This window comes from Sebastes fasciatus, chromosome 24 (genome assembly GCF_043250625.1).
Source record: "Sebastes fasciatus isolate fSebFas1 chromosome 24, fSebFas1.pri, whole genome shotgun sequence".
Classification (NCBI taxonomy): domain Eukaryota; kingdom Metazoa; phylum Chordata; class Actinopteri; order Perciformes; family Sebastidae; genus Sebastes; species Sebastes fasciatus.
In genome coordinates, this window is record NC_133818.1 from 18,063,689 (window position 1) to 18,085,831 (window position 22,143).

Below are 22,143 nucleotides of genomic sequence, written 5' to 3' on the forward strand. Positions count from 1 at the left end.
AAATAAGTTAACAGATGTTTGCCTTAACAAAAGTATGTCTTGCATAAAGAACATAAACACTTCTTCATTGTCAAATCTTAACTGAAAGAATAAGTCTTCTACAGTCATTAGTGCAAACAAAAAATGCAGCTTTGCTATTTTCATATAAATATGATGTAATTATAGACTAAGGACATCACCATAAAAGCATAAGCTCAGCCAGAACTATACTAAAAAAAAAAAGAACAGTATAACATATGTCTCAATTCCCTGATTATCAGCTCTTAATTGAAAGATTAGTTTTTCCACTCACAAAGTGCAGTATTTGGAGGAATACGGTTGGATTTCTGTGCCACTGAGTTATTTAAAAATAATTAATAAATATAAAACCCATTACAGGGATTGTGCTGCTGGAATTACTGTGTTGCTTAAGTGTCGGCGAGAGGGAATATTATAGCGCAGCTCAAGTAAAGTTACGTTAATCATATGCTGAAATCCAGCGTCCTCCATGACTGCATAAGTCTGCATATCTTTCACTATAAACCTCCCCGGTGCTGTAGTTATGTTTTTACCCTGTCTGAGTCTGCATGTAGAGGCTGTTTAAATACTGCGGGGAGGAGCTGCTCTTTCCTACCCGAAGTGTTGCCGCTAGCATAAACCACACGTGTTGCACAGTGCTCACACAGTCGCCGTTTTATCCACCACTTTTTTCCGTCATTTTCATGGTAACACTAAATCCGTAATGCTCCCATACAGCAGAGCCAAACGATGCTGGTGGATCCTCTAACTCAGTGGTTCTCAACCTTTTGTAATTTGAGGCCCATTTCTGATTGTTAAAAAATTTCCGAGGAACACCTTCCCAAATAAATGACAAACTGGGATATAAATATGCCATCGTCCGCTGTAATGACCCACATAAATATTCAGCTTATACCCTCACCCATCACTGCGTTCATCATTATGAATCCAAACTATTCAGGGTCATATCTCCTCACCGCACGCTTTGAGCTTTTACTGGAGCAGGGTTCAGTCTCCAAAACGACTTCTTTGTTTAAAAAAAATGCTCCATTTTGTGTCACTGCATCCGAGAACGTTAGCTATGTCTGTAAAGGGGAGACTCGTGGGTATACCACAGAACCCATTTTCAAGGGACCCCTTAAAATGGCAACGCCAGCTTTTCCTCGCCAAAAGTTAGCGTTATGTCTATCTGGAGGGTTATTTAGTGCTCTTCCCGACGAGCTAGCATGACACAGGACCAATGTATTCCTTAGTTGTGGGAATGCTGATTCACCATTCCCAGTATTGTTCTTCTAAGGTTTATTCAACTTCTTCAATCATTTCTTCCGTACGTTTTTTGGCCTTTAACTAGTCCTGCATACTTTCAGCTACAGAAACCGTTCAACTATCAAAATATTCAGCTCTTTAAGGACATTAGTGCTATGACTTGTCTTGTTTCAACTATTTATACTTTTTAAAATATTAAGCTTTTTCCAATTTTTTTTTACAATGTAACTCAATGGAGAAAATCTTCAAATCCTCTTAAACCTACTCCACTTTGAAATGCTACTGCTTCCGCATACTTTCAGCTACAGACTTCATTTAAACTTTAAACGGGTTACAAGTCTTTGAACTATTAAGCTATGATTCAGCTTTTTGATAACTTTTACAGTTTTTCAATTATCACAGTTTACGTTTTATGAAATTTTCAGACCATTTCAGATTTTATAATGGGTGTGTATTGCATAGATCGTTAAGGGCTAGAGCACCTGACATCATCGCTAGAGTGGAGCAGAGCTTACAAATATTTTGAAATTTATCCGAACAAATTGCTCCTTAGCCCACAACTTCCACTCCTCATACACAATTAATACATCAAAACGTAGGTATTTTTATGCTGGTCACAGTCATGTAGCTATGGAATCAGTCGGACTTACACATTTGGTGATACATGCCTGGAAGTGAGAGCAACTCCCAGCTACCTTCCCAAAGGGGCCCATATTAAATTTCACACAATTTTTGGGATCAGAGAAAAAATTTACTACTTTTCGAAGCTGCCGCCGAGGTCACATTTTTTACACTACACACACAAATTTCACACCATCTGTTCATCAGAGAGTCCAAACTCGTCTCATAAACAATCTTGGCGATAGTAGTCACGGTTTTTGCCTGAGAAGCACTTTTATGGCATGTACGTCTCTGGTTAACTCCTGTTATAAACTGTCTCACTGAGGGTGCTTAGCAGTGACCATCACCACGGCAACGTTTGATTGCTGATAGACAGACAGCTGATTCACATTAGCCAATCAGAGCAGGCTGACTAACACACACACACACACACACACACACACACACACACTACTACTGCTCCTGCTCCTTCTGCTACTACTACTACTATTACTACAACTACTACTGCTACTTTCCACCCAAATACCACTTTCTGTGTAACAACTTATATATTTTAAAGGTTCATTCAGTGAAAATACTATTTCTGTCCAAGCACTTATAGTTTTAAAGGTTTGTTTCACCCAAATACTACTCTCTCTCTCTCTCTCTCTCTCTCTCTCTCTCTCTCTCTGTCTCTGTTTGTGTTTAGCAATGCAGTTCATCTGTCTGATAGACATATAAAGCATTTCTTCTTTCCGCCTATTCAGGAAAATTCAAATTTACCACTTTTGACAGTATTACAGTTTAGCTTCCAGCTTTTCTAGCAATGTATGTATTTCAGCTCTTAGCTTCTTTAGCTAATGCAGTTCAGCTTCCAACTCTGCCAGTTGTACATTTCATCTTCTTTTTTTTGTGATCAATTTTTTATTGGTATTTAAGCAAAATTACATAGGGTGGGGTTACAAATTGATAGATCACCAATAGAGTAAAAAAAAATATATATATATATAATCACAAATGTCCATGTACTAATCAATACAGAATTGGCAAGCAGCTACAGAAAAAAGAAAATGAAAAAACAAAAACAAAAAAACAAACAAACAGGAAGAAGGAAAATAACAACAAACAACAACAAAAAGTCATTTAAATAAAAACGTCTGCGCCCCCCTCCCTCCACCCCCGAATCCCTCCCTTTTGGTTCCCTCCCATCCCACCCACCCTAGACCTTTGGGACACGGAGAACAATTATATGAAGGATTTAATTGTAGTGATTGCTTGTTTCCAATGTGATATATTTTCCCTTTTTGCCAAATGCATGTTTGCAGCCCAGTGTTCCATACCTGCTATATCTAAGAAGTCAAGAAGCCATCTTTGTATATTGACAGAATGTGGAGCTTTCCATTTGCAAGCTATTAGTCGTTTTGCAGCTGTAAGGCCAGCTAACCAGAGACGTCTCTGCTTAACACAGAGTTCCAGGTTGGAGCTGTCATTAAGTAACAGGACTTCAGGTGAATAAGGAATTGTATTTGACAATATGTTTGATAGCATCTCTGCAACCTTTTTCCAGAACTCTGCAACCCTTGGACACCCCCAAACCATATGGAAAAAAGTACCTAATGCATTTTGATTGCATAAGGTGCAGTTTGGTGATGGTAAAGCTTTAAATTTATGCAATATGTGGGGGGTGAAATATGTTCTGTGTATGAAATTGAAATGTATAACTTGATGGTTGGGGTTCCTGGAAGATAGTTGGATGTTCTGCCAGATTAGTTTCCAATTTATGTTGGAGTTATTTGGAGAGAGGTCCGTCTTCCACAGTCTGTCAATAGTTAGTGGCTTACAGGAGGCCTTATGTAAGATAGAGTATATTTTCGAGACCAGTCCACTAGGGCTGGTAAGAGCTGTGTGAAATGCATGTATGGGAAGAGATATGTTCCAAGGCACACCATAAGTGCGCATCGCTGTGCGGAGTTGAAGATAGAAAAAGAATGATGAACCAGGTAAATTAAAATGTTTCTGGATGTCTTGGAATGCTTGTAGGCCATGAGGACCATAGATGTCACCAAAAGTGTGCACCCCTTTACTGCTCCATTGAGAAAACGAAATTGGTTGGCTACCCAAACGGAGGTCAACATTATTAAAAATGGGAGAGTGAAGATACCAGTTAGACAAAATTTTACAGTGCTTTTCGGCAAGACGCCAGGTAGAGATTACTTCGGTTATAATTGAGCCAAATTTCTCTTTTGATTATTTGAGTGGAATGTTGGAGTATATCAGGTCTTGTAACCTGTGAGGGTGCACCATGTTCTCTTCCATTGGCCTCCAAGACACCCGAGAAGCAGGATTTAACCATTTGGAGACAGGATGCAGTACGAACGACCAATGATACCACTGGAAGTTAGGTACACCGAGGCCCCCTTCATCTTTTGGCCTTTGGAGAGTTAATAGTTTCAGTCTTGACTTTTTATTCCCCCATATAAACCTCAACATTAAAGAATTAATTTTTTTCCAGTGGTCTTTAGGTGGTTGTAAAGGTACCATTGAGCTGAGAAAGTTGCTTCTTGGGAGGACATTCATTTTAATAGTGGAGATGCGAGAATGGAATGATAATGGGAGGGTTTTCCATCTTTTTAAATCTGCTTCAATCTCTGTCACAAGTACGTTGTAGTTGTTTTTTATAATGTTTGCAATTGAAGGGAAGATTGACACTCCTAAGTATTTGATGTTCTGAACCACCGGAATATTGGATATAGAGGTCAACTGTCTTGCTGAAGCATTGAGTGGGAGTAAAGCAGATTTAGCCCAGTTAACTTTATATCCCGAGATCTGGCTAAAACTATTGAATATATTTAGCAGATGGGTAAGAGACCGAGAGACATCCTGAATAAATAGTAATATATCATCGGCATATAGGGAAATAAAGTGCTTGGTTTTATGCATATTGATAGGTTCATGGCTAACTGATTGTCGGACAGCCTGGGCCACAGGTTCCAGAGAGAGGGCAAATAACAAAGGAGAAAGAAGGCAGCCCTGGCGGGAGCTACGAGATACAAGGAATTGTTTAGAAAAGATGTTCCCCGTCAATACCATAGCAGTGGGATTTGAGTAAAGAACTTGAATCATAGTAATAAAATGATTACCAAAGCCCATGCGGCGTAACACTGACCATAGAAAATGCCACTCAAGGCGATCAAAAGCCTTCTCCGCATCGAGAGAAAGGATAGCTGTTGAACAGTCAGTGTTATTAGAAAACTCAATGATATGAAGAAGACGGCGTAGATTGTCTGAGGCAAGGCGGTTTTTGATAAAGCCTGTCTGATCCTCATGAATGAGATAATTCATATGCGGTTCCAATCGAGAGGCTAGTGCTTTGGCATATAGCTTGATATCAGTATTCAGTAGTGATAGTGGTCGATAATTTGAGCAATCCTGTGGATCCTTGCCTTTTTTAAAAAGTAAAGAGATAATGGCTATGTTATTATTTTTGCAAAATGAACCCTTAGAAATTGCAGAAAGAATCATATCCCATAAGAGAGGTCCTACTTGGGGCCAGAAGGCTAAATAGAATTCTGGAGGTAACCCGTCTAAGCCTGGTGACTTGCCTTTGTTCATTGACAGGAGAGCTTTATGGAGTTCAGGTAAAGATAAAGGGGCATCAAGAACAACACGATCCTCCTGAGAAAACTGCGGAAGCTGCAGTGGGTTTAAAAAGCTAGCGCAGGATCGACTGTCGTAATTTATCTCTGATGTATATAGAGATGAGTAGAAGGCCTTAAAGTTATCATTGATTTCTATTGGGTCTGTACACAATTTACCAGTGGCGGATTTAATAGAAGTTATATTTGCTAGTCTTTCGCTGGTTTTAAGTTTTAGTGCCAGTAAGTGACTTGGTTGTGCACCGTTTAAATAATAATTTTGTCTTGTTCTATGCATGAGGAAGTCTGCTCTATGTGTAAGTAAATGATTGAGGTCTTTACGGAGTAGCTCCCTCTTAAGTACCAACTCTGGTGTAACATTCAAGGTCATCATATTTTCTACTTCAGAGATGTCTTTTTCTAATTTCTGAATATGCTGCAGTCTAGATTTGTTTAGATTGGAAGCAAACCCAATTGTTTTATCCCTGATGCATCCCTTCAATGCCTCCCACAGAATGCCAGGATCATTCACTGACGGTTTATTAATTGCAATAAATTCATCTAAATGTTCTTTCATTTCATTTTGGAAGATTTCATTCTGCAGTAGAGTGGAGTTAAAACGCCAACGTGCTGCACGTTTTGGGATAGAGAGAATGGTTATTCTACCTGTCACCGCTCTGTGATCTGAGAGAGACATGGGAAGTAATTCAAGATCTGAAATCTTATCATACAGCTGTGTAGAGACAAAAATGTAGTCAATACGGGAAAAGGATTGATGTCGTGAAGAAAAACAGGTAAATTCTCTCACTGAGGGGTGCGACATTCGCCAAGCATCTACAACCGAATAATCTATAGCCCATTTCCTTAATGCACTAGATGCCAGACGTTGTTCTCTTGACTCAGTAATCCCAGTTCTGTCCAAAGAGTGTAGCCAAACTGCATTAAAGTCACCCCCTATTATTAGAGAAAATTCTGATAATTCGAGTATTGTATTAGTTAAGTAGTTGTAGAACTCAGCATCAAATACATTCGGTGCATATACAGAAATAAATGCTATTTTGAACCCATTAATTAATGTTTTTATATAAGCAACTCTCCCTTCAGTATCTCTCCCAGATCCCAGATCTGTATATTGAAAGGTGCATTTGGCGAGGATTATTACACCTCTATTCTTTTTTGTGTTTGAAGAAGATGCAATAACATGGTAGAATCTATTCTGCATTCTGGCAACATCTTTTTCCAATAAGTGTGTTTCTTGTAAAAAGGCCACCTCTATTTTTTTCCTTTTTAATAAATCCATAATGCTTATTCTTTTTTGAGGGATATTTAAGCCTCGCCCATTCCAAGATAGTAGTGTAATGTTAGTCATGAATATGTAAAGAAAACAGCAGTGCTACCAAAGTATGCTCAATAAAGAAAATACAGCTGTTTAATAAAGATAAATAAGGTTGTTTCATCAGGTCCAGTCCCATATTCACGTCTACCGTGCCCCCCGGTCTCCTCTTGTTCCCAACCCTGTACTCCTCTGAGAAAAGAGAAGTGTCCCTACAAAAAACAGAACCCCTACCCACCCACCCCAAAAATAATTGTGACTGTGAAAAAGACAGTCTGGAAATATAGGGGCTAAAGAACCCACCTTACCGCCTCCCCTTAAGCTGATCCCTTATCTGAGTGGAATATAGCTTAACAAAAACAAACAGGGACAAAATTGCCCATCTTCAAACAGAAATATTTTGCTATTAATATTTATACTCAGATAAAGTCTGGCAAGAAAAACCTAAGTACTGAATATCCAACATCCAACATAAATTGATATCATTTTCCCCATTAGAAAATAATTAACCAAATAGCAGAGATGGCAGAGTTTTAAGTGTTTGCAGGAAAGTCTTGCAGTATGAGTTCGAGAGTCATACAACGTCATCTCCGTCATGCAACGTCACTCGTCACTTGACGCGGAGGTAAACAAACCAGCATGGTACAGTGGTGGCGTAGAGTTGATGTGGAGCGCTCAGATTTTGAGCCTTACCGGTTACGAACTATTCTTCGTGGGTTCGAGGGAATTGAGGAACGTCTCTGCCTCTGCCGGTTCGTTGAAAAGATGTTGCTCAGCGCCGTGGACCAGTTTGATGACGGCGGGGTACAGCAGGAAAGCCTCGTAGCCCAGACCGCGAGCCCGGTTCATGAGCGGATAGCAGGGACGTCTCCGCCTGGCAGTGCAGTCACTGTAGTCCGGTGCGAATCGAACAGTGTGGCCGGCGACTTCCACAGGTGTTCTCCTCGACTCGTTCAGGATGCGATCTCTGTCTGTGAAGCGCAGACATTTCACTATCATGACTCTTGGAGCAGCCGATGAGTGACGCGGCGGTCCGATGCGATGAGCCCGCATTAGCTCCGGTGGATTGCCGGTGAGCCGCGGGAACCACTTGTGGATGTTGGACATCAGGTAAGCCAGTGCGTTTCCCTTCTCCTCTCCCTCTTTCAGGAAGATGAGGCGCAGGTTGTCTCGTCTGCTTCTGTCCTCCAGAGCTACGAATTTGTTCTCAAGCTGGTTCAGTATTTGGCTGTGTTGCGATGTGGTGTCTTCAGCGTTCTTGACCCGTGTCTGCAGCGTTGCAGTGATTGTACGCTGGGCCTTGATATCCTCAGCATGTTTGGATAGTGTCTCTTGTATGGTTCCCAGTTGAGTTTCTAGACGTTCGAATCTTCCTTTGGAGTTTTTCTCAGCCTGATTGAAGAACTTTTCCAAAGTAGCTTCCAGATAGGCCACTGTCAGCTGGCCTGCGGCGGCGGTCTCATCGCCATCCATTGTTTGTTGTTTGTCAGCTGTCTCTTTGGGCTTGGAATTGCGAAGTCGCGTCGGCATTATAATAGGCGAGGCAGGCAGATATTAATCTGCTTGTTTGCAAGTTTGACTGACTAAAACGAGGTCTGATTAAAGGTTTTATAGCAGAAAAGTTTGGGGAGTTTGGGCAGCGGGAGAACAACTCCGCCATCTTGATCACGTCACCGCGTACATTTCATCTTCTAGGGTTTTCAGCAGTGCAGTGCAATGCATTTGAGCTTTAACATTTTTAGGCATGCAAATGCATTTTCTAGTTTTTTTTAGTGTAGCGCGAGTTTGTAGCGTTATTTAACCTCCTTCATGACAAGCTAGTATGACATGGTTCTAGTTTTGTATGATACCAGTATCTCTACTATACCTTTAAAACTGAGCCCGCTACAACCTCTGAAACACAGAATCGCGGCTGTCGGAGTTTTAAGTTAATCTGACCATTTGGCAGTACCTCCGCAGCCCACTAGATGGCGCTCTGAGGCCCACCAGTGGGTCCCGGCCAGGGGGGTGAGAATAGCTGCTCTAACTGGACTTTATCGTGTCCACTCGCCATTTCCTTAACTGACTGACAACCACACTCTGCACTTCATCCGTGAAGGGGGCTGGGTCACGCTTCATCAACACCTGCGCAGTAAAATCTGCTCTGCACTCGCCGAAATTGAGCCAATAGCAACGCACAACCGCAGCTTCAGTTACACTGCGCATGTGTTATACCGCATACCTAAAGACCCATGTCCACCAGTGTCCCAGCCTCCTTCAATAGGCCTTGATTTGTAGGGTGCATCCCAAAGCTCTTATTTGTCATTTCCTCGCTCCTCGCTCCTCGTTTGAACCGGAAGTTGTTCTGGTGCGCCATCTTGAAGACCGTCCCAAAGCTCTTATTTCTGCACGGAGGAGCTAGGATCGAGGATCAAGGATCGAGGAGCGAGGATCGAGGAGGGATCTCAGAGGAGCGAGGATCGAGGAGGGATCTCAGAGGAGCGATGAGCGAGGATACACGAGAGCAGCCTTCACGGAAGTCTTTTACCGACCGACACGCCCCCTTATTGGATATCAGTTACTGATTGGTCGCTGCTGCTGATCGGACTGATCTGATAACTTTACCTCTCAACATCGCTGGAGTTTCATACCGGAGTGAAGACAGATCACAGATTAAACGTTTTATATTTTAGTTGTCTTCTGATTCACCATCTAGTTAAAATCTGTGTTAACTGAAGCTCTGAACAGCAGCAGAAGGACCTGCAGTAGCTCTGCTTCACACACCGCCAGTGAAGCAGCCTGACAGTGACAGGGGTTTATAAAACCTGACAAACGGGTCTAAAACATTTTTCTGCATTTATTACAAAGAGTTTTCTTTTCATGATCTGTTATTTCCTCCGTTAACTTTTATTAATGATACTATTAAAGTCAGAGAGAGAAGGAGAGTCTGTCTGTCAGCAACAAACACCTTTTACATCATTTATCCTCATTTCCATTCAGTCACATGAGGCTGATAATTCCTGAACGTCGGGTTTGATATGAGTTACAACAATTATATTTTACCTTTAGCCTAATAAATAATGTCCAGTGCTCAAAAGACACCATAGTCATATTCTGGGTTATTAAATAATGAACTCACAATCAGAATATCAAAAATTACAGACGCTAATAATGAATAAATAATATAAAGATATTGTGCCAGTAGAGATGTTTCCTGGTCCTCTAAGCAGGACTCAGTCCACAGTAGAAATACAGAGTGCAGCTTGAACCCGTCTTTATTAGTATTAGATCAGTTCAGACATAAACAGCTGTTAAAGTCGACTGACAGCTGATCCAGATGTGATCACCTACTGCTGTCATCAGAAACGGACGTCGCTTCACGTGACACTTCAGAGGAAACGACCGTCTCATTTCTCTTAAAACTTTTTTCCTTGTTTCCTCTCTCCTCGCATGGTTTCTTTGCGTCTGTCCATGCTTCCCTGGTGGGAGGGACTAAGACGCAAGGAAAGACGCAAGTAAGGGAAACGGGGATTCAATTAAGAGCTTTGGGATGCACCTGTAGTGTGACAATAAACGGGAGCCAAACTCTACATGATAAAAACACACAATCGTCCTCATAACTTATTTCAAATTAACCGAACAATTCATACACGACCCGAACCGTGACTAGCGAACCGAACGGTTCGGATTTTTTACCTGAACCGATCCATCCCTAGTACCAACACTTTTACTCTTCCCTGTGACCGGGAAACAGAAATTGATCTGCCACTTTTGAAATCTATGTGCTAAATGAAGGAATAACATTTTTAGATCTGATGTCATTCGATGTTCAATATATTTTACATAATAAACATTATATACATGGTAAATTCCAGTGTTAGAATTACACCGTAGCTTCCGGGGGAGCCCTATTTTTCGGGGCAGGGAGGGTGCTGTACACAGTACTGTACTGTACTTTGTTATTGTCATCTATAGTGGTTATTTGCATAAAAAAACACAATTCAAATGATTATGATTTTTTAAATATTTGCTTTGATTAAAAAAAATCTTTGTAATTTGTTTAGAGTTAGGTAGTTAAACAGATCATAATTCTCTCTATTATCTATTTTATATTGATGTGAAAACATCTCCTTCTAACAACTGGATTTATTCAAGTTTCTCACCAAAAACTACATTTTACGAGATTACATTTGAACACATCATGATAACGTTGTAATTTACCTTCACCCAATAGTCATTTTTGCTGAGCAGACCGTGAACGTCTCATAATAATAACTCAATGGCACCTCCGTTAACGATAGCAGCTCTATTATTTAACCAAACAGGACTGTGCTGCTAACAGCTGCTAACAGCTGCTAACAGCTGCTAACAGCTGCTAACGTTACTAACTCTCCTCCTGCTGATTTCAACTCAAATTTGTTGTTCACAGTTTTTCTCTCCGCCGTGTCTCCGGTCCCAAACAAACTGAAACATGATTCGGCGTGCGTATGCGTCATTGTGCAGCGTAACTGTCGGTAAGCATCAATAAGAGGAATCGATAGTCACAGAGAGACATGAGATGCCAAGAAAGTTGACAACTACAGTTCTCTATTCCATCAATAGAGTTTTCCCTGCCTGCCAAAGTGGCGGATGTCTTGATGATTTCACCACTGCCAACAATTTACCACCATTTGGCGGGTGGTGGGTGCTAATTTCAGACCCTGCCTGTGACCATCTGAGCCTCAAGACATTATCGGCCAAATCTTGATATTTTTCAACAACAATGAACAAATCATTTTAGTTCTAAAGTAATTTCTCCACAGAGAGAAGAAGAGGAGTCATGCTTCTGTGGAGGAGCTGATGTCCAGATCCAGAACAAGACCTGGACCTCAGACAGCCAGTCAGACCCTCAGTGTACAAAGTAAGACTGTAGATGTGTCTGCTGATGTCTTCATGTCTGGAAACAGGACTTGTTGTTTTAATACACTGACTATTGTTGTGACAACATTTAAGATCTTCTCCATCATACATATCTGCTCTGCATCACTTCCTTTGTTCTCCTTTGAGAGAAAATCTGAACCCAGAAGGAATAAATTCATATTTTTATGATAGCACTCCGTCTTTGCATTAACCAATCAGAATGATGTTTGTTTTCTATCTGCAAAGATGAAGATGGAGAACTATTAAACTCTGTGAAGCAAGCATCTTAAGATAACGTCTGTTATGATTTGACGCTATATAAAAATGTATTAATTGAATTGAACTGAACAGGAGCCAGAGACTTTGAACAACAGCCCACATTAGCTTTCCTGCTACAGTCTCCTTCTCTAACTTACAAACACACATCTGGTCCTGCAGAGCAACACGCTGAAAAACTAATACAAATAAATGTAAGAATCACTTTGATGTTATTTTTGACTTCAAGAAGGGATGATGACTTTATAACCTTTACTTCTTTATAGGTTGTTATGTTGATCTTTTTCATATTGACAATGAAAATAATAAGTTTCTTTGTTTTGTCTCAAACTTGTCTCTCTCTTTCAGCAGATAGAGGTCTGCAGGAGGTTGTAGATGAACATAAGATCAGTCTGAGGAGGAGATGTGAATGTGTGACTGAAGGAACTGATGAAACAGGAAGTGGAACCCTCCTCAACAGGATCTACACTGAGCTCTACATCACAGAGGGACAGAGTGAAGAGGTTAATACCCAACATGAGGTGAGGCAGCTTGAGACAGCTTCCAAGAAGTCTACATGTTCCACTGTTACACAGACAGCAACACAGAGGTACTGAAGGACTTCCTGGGAAAAACATATGTTCATTCAACCCTGGATGACTTCCTGATGGGAGCCGTGGAGAAATCCCTTGATAGTAGAAATGGCCACCTGGACCTGTTTGTTCGTTTCCTTCATGGCCTCTCTCTGAAGTCCAACCAGAAGCTCTTAGGAGGTCTGCTGGGTCAGACAGACAACAGTCCAGAAATCATCCAGAGAATCATCAAAAACCTGAAGGACAAGAAGACCCAAATTTTTCCTGACAGAAGCATCAACATCTTCCACTGTCTGACGGAGATGAACGATCACTCGGTACATCAGGAGATCCAAGAGTTCCTGAAGTCAGAGAACAGATCGGAGAAGGAACTCTCAGAGATCCACTGCTCAGCTCTGGCCTACATGCTGCAGATGTCAGAGGAGGTTCTGGATGAGTTTGACCTGAAGAAGTTCAACACAACAAAGGAGGGACGACTGAGACTGATGCCAGCTGTGAGGAACTGCAGAAAAGCTGTGTAAGTCCAGATGTGATTAACTTTATAGATCAGTGTAGATTACTAGTTTAGTTCTTCAAATATACACACTATAAATTATTCTTAAAATATAATATTCTTATAAGTGTTCCACGTGTTTATTACATAATTATGTCAGTTGTATTTAGTCACAGATGTTCTTGAGCTGTTTCAAATGTTGAGTTCAAATTGTTCCAGTAGGTCGTGTGTCTAGCTGTCAAGTTAATGAACACTTATTCTATTTATTTCTAATAATTGTTACATTTTACAGTTTTTTCTTATTTATCTTTCTGGGTGATGGAGACGACATGTGAACCTGGTAAAACAAATGAAAAAAACCAAAAGATCAACTGTCTGGTGGAGCGCTGGGTCTAACCGGTGTAACGGCAGCAACAGAACGTTTGCTGATCTGGCGGGGAGTCGGGATCAGAGCCCATGTGCTGGGGTTTGCTTTCAATAAGCACACACATTACACCTTACCTCGTGTGTTTTTGGGCTCATCTCTTTCTTTGGCTTCAAATCCAAACTGTTGCCATGTTGCTGCAGTTTTAGTGTTCTTTGAGACCAGCTCTGCCATGTCTCGTCTCATCACACCAAAAAACACATGAACTTCCTAGTAAACAAACCTCTTCTTGTTTATACACCAACATAATATCATAATATTACAACATAATATCATAATATTACATTTATCACGTTGACATATTACTTATTAGTGATGCAATACAGTCTGGATTTAGCACTGTGACTCTGTTGGCACAAGTTGTTGATGTCGGCTACTTTTTAATTTGCCAGAACGTGTCATAATGACAAATGTCGCTTCCGTCGGTTGGCTTAAAATCAAACCGGTTCAAGCTCGTATACCGGACTGGACCAGACCGGACCGGACCGGCAAAACCAACTCTAGCATTAGCCACCGTGAACTACTGGTCATACGAGACAAATATTGTCGTTGTAAAACCCCTGAGTGTGATGAATCGAGCAATGGTGCATTTTATTGCTCATTAATTCAAGTTGTGTTCCATCATCTTGTTTTGAAGTCATTCCTTTTATTCTGTTACTCACAGAAGGAAACTGGTGTTTCTCTCTCTTGTTGGCGTAGAGAAGAGTAGTAACAGGAAATACACAGCTTCCACCAATAACAGCCGTCTGATGAATATATAACAGCAGAATGGTAGAATTCAGACTTTTTTTAATACTTTTTTTTGTTTTGTTTTATAACAAACAAAAAAACAAACAAACAATCCAGACAACATAAGACAGACAGGGTCATCCTGAGTGAGGTGAAATGCTTTTTAAAAGAAGAAAAAAGAAGAAAAGAAAAAGAAAAGAAGCTATGTTACATAGCAGTATGCAAGTCCGTGGTTCCTTAGAGACCCAGAATATCCTTTAAAGTCTTAGAGGTCCCCTTAGTCCAACATCATTCATGGGAGAAGGAAGCAAAGTTTTCCACAATAAAATACATTTACAATAAAGTCACTTCTCATCTCAATTCACTTCAGGTTTGAGTTAGATTTCCAGTTCTTCCTGTATTTTTCACCCTTTTTGGTGAAATGTCTGAGAGAAAGTCAGTTGTTCCATCCTTTAAACTTCCTGAACTATTTCTTTCCATTCAAGGACTGTTGGAGATTCCTTATTCAAACATTTCCTGGTTATTGCTTTTCTACTAGCAGTTAAAAGTATCTGTAGTAAATATATGTACTGCTTTTTCAGCCCAGTTGGGTTAAAATCAAGTTAAAATCAAGCTCTGAGCTAATTATTGATCTGATCGCGGAGACGACGTCTACCCAGTAAGAAGAAATATTAGGGCATTCCCAAAAGATGTGAAAATGACCAGCAGACATATTATTACCACACAATCTCCAACACTGACCAAGCTCAGGTTTGTTACTCTGTGACTCTTTGATTTTTGGAGCTATAAAAAATCTTAAAATGTTTCTCCAGGTAAATTCCCTCCATAGATTTGAGCTGGAGGGGGTGGATTGTGTCCTACATAAGTTTATCCAGTCGTCTTCGGTTATCTTTATGTTAGCATCTTTCTCCCATCTTAATTTGACTTACATGGTGGAAAGACCCGTAATATTCTTACATTTCTTTCAAATTTCTGATCTTTAAATTCTTTATGCCAGAATCCAGTTACGCCTACCAATCCAGTTGGTAGGCGTATCTAAATATTTCTTAAGGAGAGTTTTGTCCCCCAGTATAGATTGGAGAGGTATGTTCATTTAATTTTTTTCCAAGTTTTTCCATTTTGCATCACACTTAGGGTCACACCAGCAAACCAGAAAGAGCAGTTGTGCTGCTCTGTAATAAGCCTCCAGGCAGAGCAAAGCCAATCCACCTTTGTCCTTAGGTAGTTGTAATGTCTGGAACCTAACCCCCTTTGTCCTCAAGTAGTTGTAATGTCTGGAACCTAACCCCCTTTGTCCTTAGGTAGTTGTAATGTCTGGAAACTAACCCCCCTTGTCCTTAGGTAGTTGTAATGTCTGGAACCTAACCCCCTTTGCCCTTAGGTAGTTGTAATGTCTGGAACCTAACCCCCTTTGTCCTTAGGTAGTTGTAATGTATGCAACATAACCCCCTTTGTCCTAAGGTAGTTGCAACATCTGGAACCTAACCCCCTTTGTCCTTAGGTAGTTGCAACATCTGGAACCTAACCCCCTTTTGTCCTTAGGTAGTTGCAACATCTGGAACCCAACCCTTGGTCGTTTCTTATCCCAAATGAAATTTGAGATTAATCTATTCCATTCTTTAAATTGCTTGGGAGGTACTTCCACAGGTAAAGACTGAAACAGGAAAAGCATCCTGGGTAGTATATTCATCTTAATGATATCTATCCGATTGTACATGTTCAATGGCAGTAATGACCATCGATTTAGATCTGTTTTAATATATGCTGTTAAAGGACTATAGTTATGATCGTAGATTGCAGATAAATCTTTAGGAATCTGTACTCCTAGATATTTAATTACATTGCCATTCCATTTAAATTTAATCATTCTATGAATGTTTTCCGGTGGTATATAGTTATAGGTGAGGGTTTGAGTTTTATGTAGTTTTAATTTATAGCCAGAATATGAACCAAATATTTTAAGCATAGACAGTCATTTCTCTAAACTTCTATTAGGGTTGGTAAGGGTTAGCAAAATGTTGTCCGCATAAGCGCATATCTTATATTGTGTATCTCCAATCAACACACCTGTTATATCTTTATCTACTCTGACTGCTCAGTGGCTCAATAAAGAGTGCAAAGAGTGTGGGACTAAGGGGACATCCCTGTCCACAACCTCTATTAAGTAGAACGTTTTTGATAAATTCCCGTTTATTAGGGCCCGAGCACGAAAGTGCCAGGGCCCCAACAGAGTCCTGACACGAAAGTGCAAGGAAACCTATTGTTTTTCTAAGGATTATTATTATTTTTCCGCTGGAATATCGCCTTTTTGGGACCTTTCCCATCCCCCAAAACTCATGAAAAGTGGAATATGCATCAGAACTGGTGGGAAATTCAATGTTCTGGAGTGACTGGGCTCGGGTGTCACCAGCGGGCGAGAAAGCGCCCCCTAATGTAGGCAGTTTTTCAGAGAAAGTTTCTTCGATCTTCACGAAATTCAAGTATTTCATTGCATACATTTTGAAGTTCGTGTTAAATATTTTTGAGATTTTTTCGGCCAACAGGAAGTCAGCCATGGTGGACTTCCTGCGTGTTTTTTTAAATTTACGAACACATGTTTGAGGACTTTATGATGCACAAAAACTCATGAAACTTTACAGGCACATCCAAACTAGTAATAACTTTGATTTAGTGGTGAAATTTTGCTTGGGCGTGGCATGTTGGCTCTCTAGCGCCCCCTTATGTCTTTTAGATTTTGAACATACCTTGAGGTACTCGAAAACTCATGAAAGTTGGCAAAATGATGGACACCTGTGAACGTTATGTAAATGTACAGCCATTGGGTTCAGTGTGTTTAGTGGGCTCTCTAGTGCCCCCTAACGCGTGGAAGGCCATAGTTTGGTCAAAGTTGATCCTATATTCATGAAATTTGGTATGCATATCCCACTCATTATTCCAGACATATTCCTCATTGGGTTTCATTAGCTCCGCCCATCCGGAAGTCGGCCATCTTGGATTTTGTGTTTTTCATGTAATTTATGTAATTTATGCATACTTTTACGAACTCCTCCTAGAGATTTAACCCGATCAACTTCAAATTTTGTCAGTAGTATCTTAAGACCTTTGTGATGAAAAGTTATCCAAAGATCAAAAAGTTATCGAACTATGTTGCCGTGGCGTGGCGGCGAAAAAGCGCCTTTCGCCAAAACCCAGGAAGTTGTTGTAACTTTGGCGTAAAGTAACCAATCTCCAAATTTCTCATACGAGATAAAAGTCCCTGTGTGATCCACATGCATATTTTGGCTTGCAGTCATAGCGCCACCTGGTGGTAACAGGAAATATCATGTTTTACACGTTGATGTACTCTGCCTCAGAAATGAATCACATCTACCTCAAATTATGTCAGAAAAGCCTTAAGACCTCGATGATGCTTCCTTTAGAAAATCGTGAGTTTCTATCGAACGGCAGCGCCGTGGTGGCATGGCGAATTTTGATGAGTCGCCACGAAACAGGAGGCTGTTGTTACTTGCCTTTACCAAGTCCCATCTGCCCCAAACTTCTCAAGCTGGATAAGAGTCCAGGCCTGAAGACAAATACGTGCCACGACAGCGGGTACTCCGACGTGCGTGTTCCCCAGACGTGCCCGCGGGGGCGAGGGCCCGTTCATCGCTGCTTGCAGCTTTAATTTTAATTCTAGCTGTAGGAGAGCAATATAGAGACTTCAGACATCCAATTACCTGATTATCAAAGCTGAAACATTTAAGAACTAAATACAAACATTCCCATCGAACTGAGTCAAAGGCCTTTTCAGCATCGAGACTAAGAACTGCAGATTTCTTATTACTGTTTCTCATGTGATCAATGAGGTGGAGAGCACACCTCACGTTATCCTGGGTTTGCCTATTTTTCACGAAACCTGTCTGATCAGGGTCAATTAGATCTGGGATCATATTTTCTAAACGTTTTGCTAGTATTGATGTATATAATCTATAATCCATGTTTAAGACGGCTATAGGTCTATAAGAACTACATTCCGTCTTATCTTTATCTGTTTAAGGAATTACTGAAATTACGGCTTGTCTCCAGGATAATGGTGTCTCCCCCCCCCCTGTCAGGATACTGGGGTCTCTCCCCCCCTCAGGATACTGGGGTGTAATGACAAATACACCCCTGCATGGTCATAAATGTCTCTAACACCTATATAACATTTTAAAATCCTGTGACTATCTAAATTAAACATAAACAAATAATCAATTCTCGAATACACACCGTGAGGGTAGGAGAAAAAAGTAAAGTACTTATCATGTGGGTATAAATCCCTCCATATGTCATCATGCCTGTTTCTTTGAGCATTTTTTTTACATATAAGGCTTCCGGCTGCATCTTTTTTGTTCTATTTGAGGAGTCAAACGGGACCGGTGTCTAAAAACACTGAGTTTCGCTGGGTGTAGAGTTTGAAACCGGAGCCCCTTTTCCTTTAGCATCTTTCTGATGGCGGAGTAAGCCTTTCTCTTTGTGATTTCCATCATGGCGGATCTCTCTTTTCTTCCAGACGGTGCGTCGAACCAGTTCCTTAGTTTAATATTCCAAAAAATAGACGACAATCGACCTTGGGTGTGAACCTGGTGGTGGTTTGACTCCGACGGACCTGTGGCAGCGTTGTATACGGAGGGGGGAGTCGGGGAGCTGCAGCTCTGTTTTAATAAAGTTTTCAAGGAAGTCCTGAATGTTTTCTCGCTCGGCCCCTTCGGGGATATGTTGTTTCTGCGTGAATGCGCCTCCAGGTCCGTTAACTTGGCTTGAAAGTCCTCATGGAGCTCCAACGTGTTGGAAAGCAACTCTGCAGTTTCGGCACTCCATTCTTCCACATCAGCCAGTCTCTGCTCCTTCTCCTCGACTCTGTCTGTTATTTCTTTGAGATCAGTAAAAATGACGTTTAACTTCTGGTTCATTTCCCCTCTGAAATCGGCTAGTTCCCTCTTGAGTTGTCCGATAGTTTCAATAAACTCTTTCTTCTTTTCCGAACGGACCGCCTGTATTTCTGCAATAATGTTAGCTTGAATAGCCTCCATTTCCTCGTGCTCAGCTTTGCAGCTAGCGCCGTTGCCCTCACTTTCGCTCGGTAATTTATCGTTTGTCTCCACGTTTTGCTGCAGTTTTCCTCTAGTCTTTAGATTGTTTCCCCCTTTCATGCTACTTTAAAGAACTTTTTGTCTGTAAAAAGAGGTATTTGTAAAGGGGGAAGTAAGACCACCTGAGAGCACCGGGTTTATGCTGCTGCTTGCTTCTGCACCAAACTGGAAGTCCAGAATTCAGACTTTTTAAGAGATCTTAAACACACCAAAGATCAATATTCTGTTTTAAATGCTGATACACTGATATCATCTTTCTGATGACATTATGTTGAAAATAATGCAACCTCATTGGTTCATTAATTGTGTTTGTGAGCTGAATACGTTTGATGCTCAGAAAAGAGTGTTAATGACAAAACGCCATGCAGTCATCAAAATATCTAATTATATGAATATTTAATTATTTATACTGGTCTAATATTATTACAAGATTTGTTTCATTTCTCAACCGTTTGGCAGCAGTCACTGAATTTTCCCATTTATGGACGTGAACCTGACAGCAGCAGGTAGCTAGCAAAGAGAGGTCAACTTTCTCAACTGTATTATTATTACTTCTTCACTGAGTTTTAAAAATGCTTTTCTAATCAAGAAGGCCTCATGCTAACTTTGTGGAGACAGACCTGGGATCAGATCACACTGACAGACTGGACATTAGGGAAGCCTCAATGTAACTACATGTTCTCTCTCTTCATCTGCAAGATTAAAGAAAAACAAAGATTAAAAGTCTACAGGTTTAAGAGAAAGTGATGAGAATTATTGTTTCATGTCAACCAGTGAGATAAGATTAGCTGAACCACTGATGTGAGGAGCAAATGTTAATCAAAGAAGTTTATATCAAACTGTTTAGTCATCCAATGCATTAAGTAAATATAAACTGTCCTCTTTCATAATAACATATTTTGTAATTTTTTGTCATGACAGACTTTCTGGCTGTCGGACCTCAGATACTCTCTGTGCAGTTGTGGTCTCAACTCTGAAGTCCAACCCCTCCCATCTGAGAGAGCTGGACCTGAGTGACACCTACCTGGAGGATTCAGGAGTGAAACCGCTATTCGCTGGACTGGAGAGTCCAAACTGTAGACTGGAGACTCTGAGGTCAGTTCACTGACTGTAGCTTATGTAGTTAGTACACACACTCTCTACACACTGGCTCTGCTCCAGATGGCTCTAGAGAGGGACATTCACGTTTTCACGTCGGCCACCGTAGCTCTCCAACACGCTTGGCACACAGGAGAGGCTTCAGTTGGTTGTAATCTCCTCACCTCACCGCTAGATACCGCCAGATCCTACACACTGGACCTTTAACCACAGACCTTATTTCAGGCACCTAACTAAAAACCCATTGACTTCCAGACAAACAGGAAGTGCTAAAATGCTAACTCATTTCTGGGTTTTAGGACTCATTCCTGTAGCTCTCTATCTGAACATGTCTAAAGGTGCAGCACTCTTCAACAAACACGTATTGCACCAACTTAAAGGCACATAAGTGATGATTATGAACGACACCATCTAATCAGAGGTTTCTATGGTTCTAAGTTATTCCCACGTTCTTTTTGACAGCAGATCTAACTGTGTTCTGTTTTCATGTCAGCTTTGTCTAATTATTTGAAGCAAAAACCAAATAAATATTCTGCATCAGAAACATCTTTGCAGATTCATATTTATTTCAAGTCTATCTGAATACAATACTCACATGTTCATATGTACATTCAAAGAGTTATTGATGTCTGTCATCATTCCTTCTGTCTGTGAAGCAATCCCCGTATAGCCTGAGTGTTACGAGATGAGGACTAAATCCACAGTCTTGTTCTCTGTAAAATGACCTGGAAAGTTGATCTTAAACTAATCGGAGGCTTCAGCAGTCTGAGTTAGATGTATTAGGGCTAGGTGACGTGGAGAAAATCAAATATCATGATATTGTTTTGTGTAAATGACCAATAATAGAACAGCTACAACAGTCTGGTAAGTTCAGAGAATGACATCACTTTACTGTAATGTAGCCTTTAAAACCAGGAAGAGATGACACTTACAACACAACACGACATTACTAGGGCTATCAATCCATTAAAATATTTAATCACGATTAATCGCAAATTATTCACAATTTTTTTATCTGTTCTAAATCACTTAAAGGGAGATTTGTCAAGTATTTAATACTCTTATCAACATGGAAGTGGACAAATATGATTTATGTAAATGTATGTATATATTTATTATTGTAAATCAATTAACAACACAAAACAATGACAGATATTATCCAGAAACCCTCACAGGTACTGCATTTAGCATAAAACAATATGCTCAAATCATAACATGGCAAACTGTAGCCCAACAGGCAACAACAGCTGTCAGTGTGTCAGTGTGCTGACTTGACTATGACTTGCCCCAAACTGCATGTGATTATCATAAAGTGGGCATGTCTGTAAAGGGGAGACTTGTGGGTACCCATAGAACCCATTTACATTCACATATCTGGAGGTCAGAGGCCAAGGGACCCCTTTGAAGATGCCCATGACAGTTTTTCCTCGCCAACATTTAGAGTAAGTTTCCTATGATACCAATATCTTCGCTCTAGCTTTAAAACTCAGCCAGCCACAACCTCCGGAAGATCGATTGCGTTAATGCGTTAAAGAAATGAGTCTGTAACTTTGGTAAACACTCACTTGATTTGTCTGACTCAGACTGCTGAATCTTCATATTAGTTTCACTTGAACTTCTGAAGTCATTTCTTACAGTGTAGTTGTGTTATGAAGGGACCACTTCACTGGAGGAATGATTACAGCCACCAATAACTCTTTTAATGTACATATGACATGTGGCTGTTGTTTA

The 22,143-nt window shown here is 40.5% G+C and overlaps 1 protein-coding gene across 1 annotated transcript in view; it reads left to right on the forward strand.

Annotated features, from left to right (window-relative positions):
* LOC141763219 (NLR family CARD domain-containing protein 3-like) overlaps positions 1–22,143 on the forward strand; it is a 129,376-nt gene that overhangs the window by 101,563 nt on the left and 5,670 nt on the right. The gene's annotated exons all lie outside the window — the stretch shown is intronic.